Genomic DNA, 7,650 nt, shown 5'->3' on the forward strand with positions numbered 1-7,650 from the left:
TTGCCCTTGTTACACAGATGCTCCCCCATAAATAATTTAGTGCATTCATTTCATTGGTAATAAAACACTGCACCTATAGTCTATACCTATCAATGGTTCGAGTTCACTTTATAAGTATCTTTCCAACTTTGTAACTTTTCAACAAAAAAAAGTTAATATATTAAGTTTATAAAAATATTTAAACATGGGTAAGCATTTATGATTATCGATAAATATACCTATAGTAAATAACATTCCATCTTGACATTTTACATTTTTTTTATTATAACAACAATAGAGCAGTAAATCATTAGTTAAATGGTAGATTAATATTTGCCAGATAATCTTATTTATTATTCAAAAAAATATTATTTTTAATGATACCAAAATGTGTAATAACTCTTAATAGGTTATTGGTAAGTACCTTCCAATCGTTAGAGTCAAAATAAATTTATCAAAAAGTAAATACAAACTCTACGCTAAGTCCAATCGGTCCAAGTACCATATACCACATTGATTGGCCTACCGGGAATCCAATCGGCATCCCGAGGATACTCGAGGTTCACGTAAATACAAATAATTAAATCCGTGTACTTAATATACGTGTGGCGTGTGGGTATACTCATAATAATATATTGTCCATATTTACGTGTTCACGGATGTTGGTATAGGTACGCAATACGTATATATTTCGAATAATGAATATTTTAGTATACAACGATTTTAGTTAATTTATCATTATTATACAGTTAACAAAATAAATTATTTTAGAATATTAAATAAGAGATTTTAGTACACATTCAAATCGGCAGTTATAATAATATCGTATGCATTAATGGTCAGAATTATCGAGATGTGATCAATATTGTAATTATTTCTAATTTTGTGTTATAGCCCAGTCAAATGAGATTTTCAGCTCAGAAAAATTCACACCCAGCTGAATTTTGTCCACGCCTTTATAGTTTATAACATAAGATCGTTATAAACAACGTGTAAAAAGTCGACCTTGAAATCAAGTGTGTGTAAAAAGTTATTCGAAGTCAAAGGTCACAAAATTAACTTTTTTGAATATCTCACTTTTTATTGGTCATACAATAAAAAGTTTTAGAAAAATATTTACGTATAATATTGTGTATATATATATAAGAGGGTGAGCATACTTGTTGGATCACCCTGTATATAACCATCTTGTTGATATGTTTTTCTCTTCTTCAATTTTTGTTCGAAACGCTTTTTATACAACCTGCAGTATAGAGCGAGATATAAATGCAGAAGCTATAATATTTTGTTTTTAGTGAAAAAATCTAATTTTTTTAAGAGTTTATACTTTGTTGAATTTTTGCGTTATTGCCTATTATTCCACCTTATAGCACAAAAAAAAATGTCATAAATCTTATTTACAGATAATTACTTGCTCTATAATTTTTGTCACTTTAGTAACCTTTGACCTCGAATAACCTTTAAAGCGCATATGATTTCGAGGTCGACTTTTTACACGTTGTTTATAACGATGATTTAAAGACGTGTACTAAAATTCATCTAAGTTTTCCGAGCTGGACACTATTTGTCGTATATTTGACTGGACAATTAGCCTCAAACGACACAAAATGTGTATAGTTATAGTTAAAACTTATAAGTTATAACATTAGCCCTATGATTATGGTTAGGAAATAACTCTTATATTATGAACATATGAACATTATGAACTATAACCAATGGCGTACACAATACACATACATATATAATGTGATACTTCATTAATACTTCAGTTTAACATTTTTTCGTTATCGTTTTATTCGTGTGTATACCAACAATTTATTTAAATCTTGACATATTCTAATAGTAAAGAAACAATAATAGACAAACCGTTCACTAAACAATCGATATTCACAAGTTTAGTAAATAGGGAATAGATAAGGAAATTAGTCCATTTAACTTTAAAGAATCCTTCAAAAAATATATGAAATTGTTTTTTAGTTATATGTTAGAACATTATGTATGTACGTGGGAACTATCAAATGAAATCGATCAAAAATACATTTTAATGTTGCAATAATATGTATTATATTTTTAAATTTTATTAGGTATTTCATACATATTTACGTTATTAGGTACTCATTTTTCTTCAATTCTTTTTTTCTGAGCACAACCCACGGTCTATTAATAAATTAATATTTGATGATAATAGTAAATTCAATAACTTTTAAGCTTAATTACGTGTCTAGTCAATTGGAAGATATTGGAAAGTGCTTGTATAAATAATTATTTAATTAATTTTTTTGGGGCTACAATTTTGCTGTACAAAACATCAAAAATGAACACGAACAACAATATTATATAATTTAGTGAATATTTTAAAATAGGTAATGTTACATCTATTTTTATATGAAAATATCATTATATTTTTTAATTCTTTCGATATCGCATAATACTCAAAAGCTAAATTTAGCGTAAAGCCGAGAAACTGCGTTAGCGAGTTACCGAACTAATTGGCAAAGACATACTTACTGCATATTGACGACAGCTTGTAAAATTGTAAACAAGTTAGGCTAACCTCCCTAATATAATTTTAGTTTTTTTTTTAAACATCATATATTTCATTTTCAGTGGTTTTTGATAATATAACACTGTTTTTGGCTATAATCATCTTTCACTGAATGTGGATTTTAAAAAAGAGCCTCAAATATTTTAATTGAGTGGTATTGGTAACATAATATCATATGAAACTACTTATGATACACTCATAAAATGAAAATCACATAATCTACGATTCTGTATAATGTATAGGTATATTGTTATAAAAATTTGAAACAAATAATAATTTTTTTATATAACTCTTAACAAAAGTAAAACAAATTAATTTGTTACTTTTTCAATCTTGGCAATTGATGTAAATCAGTACTTTATACACAAGACAAGAGTCTAGAGAGCGGATAGAAACAAATAATTTTTATATAGAGGTATATCTCCCGCCTCTCCCGCCTCTCACCCATCCTCACCATGCACCACCGATATCTGACTATGGTAAAGTCATTACTCAATTCTTTGTTCAAGACAGTTTGAGAATTCAATTTAAAATAAAGCACTTATTTTATTTATATATTGTAAACCTTATTACACCGTGTGGGTTATCCCATAAACTAAATTTGTATTTCTCATTCACGAACATTTTTTACATTTTAATTTTTTTAATTTGGAAATCCTGTTAAGCTTATTAAAGTCTTTTACGAAGTTTACAATTGTTCCGACTATATAGAGCGTAACATTTGTATATTATTAAATTATTGAATATTTGGCTCACTGAGCAATTTCCAAGCAGCCAGCTGTTCCGGGAAGTGATGGGATACGATCGTAAAAAGAAAGAAAATTATTGAATATTGACAAATATAATTACTTCTATCAAATTAAATTAATTGAACTACGCTGTTTATAAATAGCTGGTTGATTTTTCAACAGTTCTATACCATAAAATATTATGAATTATTATGATGTATAATATTGTCAGGTTTTTATTTTAAATACAATTTTATAGAATAGGCAAACATATTTAATATACAATATGCAACTAGATTATACATATAATATATATAAAAGCGGGTGTGTATTATAGCTCTGCCGCAGTGATAGATATCATACGATTTGATCCCGGCTATGCCTTTTTATTCTTATTCACTCGTATTATACGCAAACGTGTTTATAAATAATATAATAATATAAGAAGTGAGGGTATTATAATATACTTCTACGCTCAATATTGGTATTTTAAATTTATCATATTTCCCTGGGAAATCGGTATTTTATATCTTACGGAAGTGCGCACGTGCGTGTAGTTTCCGCTTCGTATTTATCATTATTTATTTAAAATAAAGGTCTCGACCACCGGTGTGCGCGTACAGCTACTGTAAAATGCTAATATAGACTTTTTAAGTTAGTGCCTCGTTTTTCTTAGACGATAAAGGGTAAACCCGTAATTTTTGACTGCAGGTAGATATTTCAAAGCCGATACAATATACTTATACCTACCATGTATTTAAGTAGGTATAATAATATAACCTTTGCATGATAAACGATTTCAGTTGTTTCATTGTCAAAAGGTCCGTTTTACCAGTTTTTATTGTTCACTACAGTAATATTCATATTAAAATGATCGTGCTACAAGTTAGGTAATAACGAAAAAGCTAGAAACTACCATTTAGACAAAAGCAAACATTTTAATATTTTATATTCCACTTAACTAGCACTAATAATTAAACTTATAAATGTGTAAAACCATAAAGTATCAATTTTATGTTTGCATTGTCAGATCAGAATTCAAATTTGAATTAATTTTCCGAGTGATTGGTACATGGAATGTTCTATATTCATTTTTACAGATAATTTTGGATCACAATTTTTGAGACGGTAAAAGACATCAAAACGATTTATACAGCCTCTTGGGTTGGAAACTAAACACTAAATAATCTTTGTAAGCTATTTACTATGGAAAGTAATTTTTTAAAAATAAAAGATTACTATTTGATGGACTGCAGTGCAGTTTACTATAATTTGTATTCTATTATGATTTATACAATACAACATTAAGTCAACAAAACACTTTTTGTCTATTAGCCACTAGGTTATCATCATTTATTGTATCAAAAATATCATACATTATTATTTATTATGAAGTAATACTATCTTGGTTATAAACTTACAGCTTCAGCAATGAATACAGCTAGCATACGCAATCTTATTAATTTTTGTATTATTTCAATAAACTACGATGCCAACGTATTATATAATTATTGTATTAATAGATTAATTAGTCAGTTTTAAATAAAAAAATCTCATATGTGGGATGGATGTGACTCCCATACATAAAAAATCTGTGAAAATTGGGAGTGGGCTGTATGCAACTAACCACCCCTACCCCCGCCCAACTATAAACAATGTGTGTGCCATTTTAAATTAGAGTACTTGACTACATGTCTACATCGCAGCAATAGACACGATTTGCAATTACAATTTATTACATTTTCATACTTGCAAAACAATTTCAATTTCTCGGTACGGTTTTGAATAGAAGTGGGTGGAGGAAGACCAACTCCACTGGCATGCATCTCGTAAACGATGCGATGAAAACCGTTCAAATAGAGCTTAAAAGTACGACGATCGCGATTGGGGTGGGTTTCAAGTAAAATTGAGGTCAATTATTTACGCAGTGAGTTTCTTTGCTTTCGTGTTATTTTAAGATTTTTCGGTCCGCTTTTGCGGGAATCACTGATTTATGCAAAGTATAATATATTAATTATATACCTACCAACTATACGCCGATACTAAATGTAATGCGGTTTTAGTAATTTAGAGCAAACACTGGTAGAGGACTGAACAAGATGATTTCCCAGTATTGTAAAGTATTATAATACTTCTGCTGCACTTCACAGGCACTTCACAGGAATAGTTATTTCTAAAGCTTTGGTCTTGAGAGTTAAGATGTATTTATTAAAAAAAAAATATTATAAATTGCTTGTATAATAGCCATACCTATGTACATTGTACATTATAATAATATTATATAAATGCATTTCCCGATCTAAAGGTATAAAATATATAGAATTTACATATAAATATTATATTATACAGGACCTAGGTGCATAAATGCATAATATAACATTATAACACGTCATATAACTAATATTGTAACAATGGTTTTTGATTTTTTATAGATTATAATTAGAATTAAATTACATACATTTTTGTTGATAACTCAAATATGTGTGAGTATTATGTGAGAGTGATTATACCTTTATATTAATGATAAAATAAAAACATATGAAACCCATAAAATAATTGAGGAAATGTTCTCCGTTGACATTCGATGGAAGTGATGCGGGTGGATTACGTTTAGATTGGTTTATTAAAAAAGTTAGATGAAGAATTTATTCTAAAAAAAAGATAAATTACTAACTTCATTGAATCGCCTTTAATCTTTATAGTAAAACATGATTTTTAAAATAATATAATATTAGGTTTTTAGTAAGTACTAAATTGTATAATAATTTATATTACTTAATAATATAATACTTATATAGTTTAATATTTATTTTTGTGTTGCAATTCATAAAATATCACTACAGTTTTATACAAATACAATATACTACGGATATGATTAATATCTTTAATTTTTTTTATTATTTAAAATAAAATAAAATATTTTAAAAGTATTTGGTATACCTTTATATTTATTTTAAATACTTTATTCGGAATATTTTTCATAAGTATTCTAGTAATTATTCCAAATACTTTTTAAAAGTTTTTCTTAAGGTATTTTACCCAAGTCAGAACAATACACACACAATATACATTATGTAATATTATATACAAAACAAAACCATTAATAATAATATCGTAAAAAAGTTTTTAATTATAATTATTTCAATCGCAGGTATTAGCTTTGGCCGCAGCGGCGGTTTTCTTTGATATTTATTTGGTAAGGTCGCCTTCAAAAACTTGACACCGCGGAGGTTACAATTTAATCAGTCGATAAAAATTAATCGGCTGATTTGTTGGCATATTTACCATTTTTACAGTTATAATCGAACGGTCGGCTTTAACATTCAAATTTGAGCCATTATTATCAGCAATAAAATAACGGGGAAAACGAAGTATTCAAGCTTTTATTTTATCATATTATTATCACTGTGAATTATTCAATTTTAAAAGATTCGATTTTTTTAATCGAATTAGGATTTAGTGACGTACCTAATGTACGCGTTGGTAGAAAAACACAAACTTATAAAACTCCATACTCCATAGTACAAATGTCTTCAATTTCAGCTCCAAGGGACGTCGCGAGTACTTATCAAGGGAGCCAGGACACGGAAGAGGAAATAACATAGTACTTATAGCTACTTCAAATCTTCCAACTTTCGTAATCGAATATATAAAAAGAATTGGAAGTCGTCAATAAACTAGAAAATTTGCATAATACTTTAACTGTATGTACGCAAGCAAAGAGGCGTGTTCAATGTTTTTTGGCACTGTTTTTTCACACCACTCCCCAACAAACCATATAAATATCAAATTTGGAAAGAAATATGGTGGGAAAGTAAAAGTGGATACCGCTCTGCTACAAAGGATGTGTTCAGAGGGATCGCTGCAACGGATGTGTTAAATTTGAATTCAATGATATAAAATCATTGTAAACAAAAAACGATTCTGATCGAAGACGTACTGTCAGACTATATTACTAGGTAAGTATATTTTATGTTATTATTGTTATTAATGTAATTTATTTTACTATTAGACATTAGCAATACAGTAGATTGAATTCATTTTTGCCAAAACAATAGTAGTTCAAAATGTCATGGTATGTATACAACATAATAATATACTTTAAGTTGTCAAGTAGGTATACCTATGAATTATATTTTTAAATTACAATTAAATAACTAAAAACCTTATTCGTGGCTCAAATACATAATTTCGTCCAATTTTGAACTTAATACATCCAAAAAAACAACTGTTTTTATATAAAGTTTAAGATTATTTTGTTACAATATGAACTCCATTATATGAGAAACACAGAAAAAATGTTTTCTACTATATACGGTAATAATAAGACTGTTCCTAATTATCTACATTCTACGCACACCCAAACAAAAGTAAAAAATTACAAACTCTCCAAAATAA

Source organism: Myzus persicae, unplaced genomic scaffold (genome assembly GCF_001856785.1).
Source record: "Myzus persicae strain clone G006 unplaced genomic scaffold, MPER_G0061.0, whole genome shotgun sequence".
Taxonomy (NCBI): Eukaryota; Metazoa; Arthropoda; class Insecta; order Hemiptera; family Aphididae; genus Myzus; species Myzus persicae.